General features: G+C 41.0%; 1 protein-coding gene across 1 annotated transcript in view; it reads right to left on the reverse strand.

Moving 5' to 3' along the window:
* The window catches only part of SCN7A (sodium channel, voltage gated, type VII alpha subunit), an 85,878-nt gene that overhangs the window by 55,299 nt on the left and 30,206 nt on the right, over nucleotides 1-373 (reverse strand). The window lies entirely within an intron of this gene.

The raw sequence follows: 373 nt of genomic DNA on the forward strand, positions 1-373 counted from the left end.
TTAATACTTCCCAGGCAAGATCTTTTAATGTGTCTTTAACTGGTTTTGAAGTGTGTGATGGTGCGTCATCATGAAGCAAAATTACGTTGCCGTGTCTTCTGGCACATCCTGGTCATTTCACGATCAGAGCATGGTTCAAAATGATTATTTGTTGTTGGTAGCAATCTGTATTAACGGTTCACCTGGTTTTAGAAGCTCATAATACACCACACCTTCCTGATCCCACCAAACCCAGAGCATTGTCTTCTTTCCGAAGCGATTTGGCCTTGCAGTCGATGTTGATGGTTGACCTGGATCAACCCATGATTTTGTGCATTTGGGATTCTCAAAATAAATCCACTTTTCATCGCCAGTCACAATTCAATGCAAAAAA

Source organism: Myotis brandtii, unplaced genomic scaffold, assembly GCF_000412655.1.
Source record: "Myotis brandtii unplaced genomic scaffold, ASM41265v1 scaffold112, whole genome shotgun sequence".
Taxonomy (NCBI): Eukaryota; Metazoa; Chordata; class Mammalia; order Chiroptera; family Vespertilionidae; genus Myotis; species Myotis brandtii.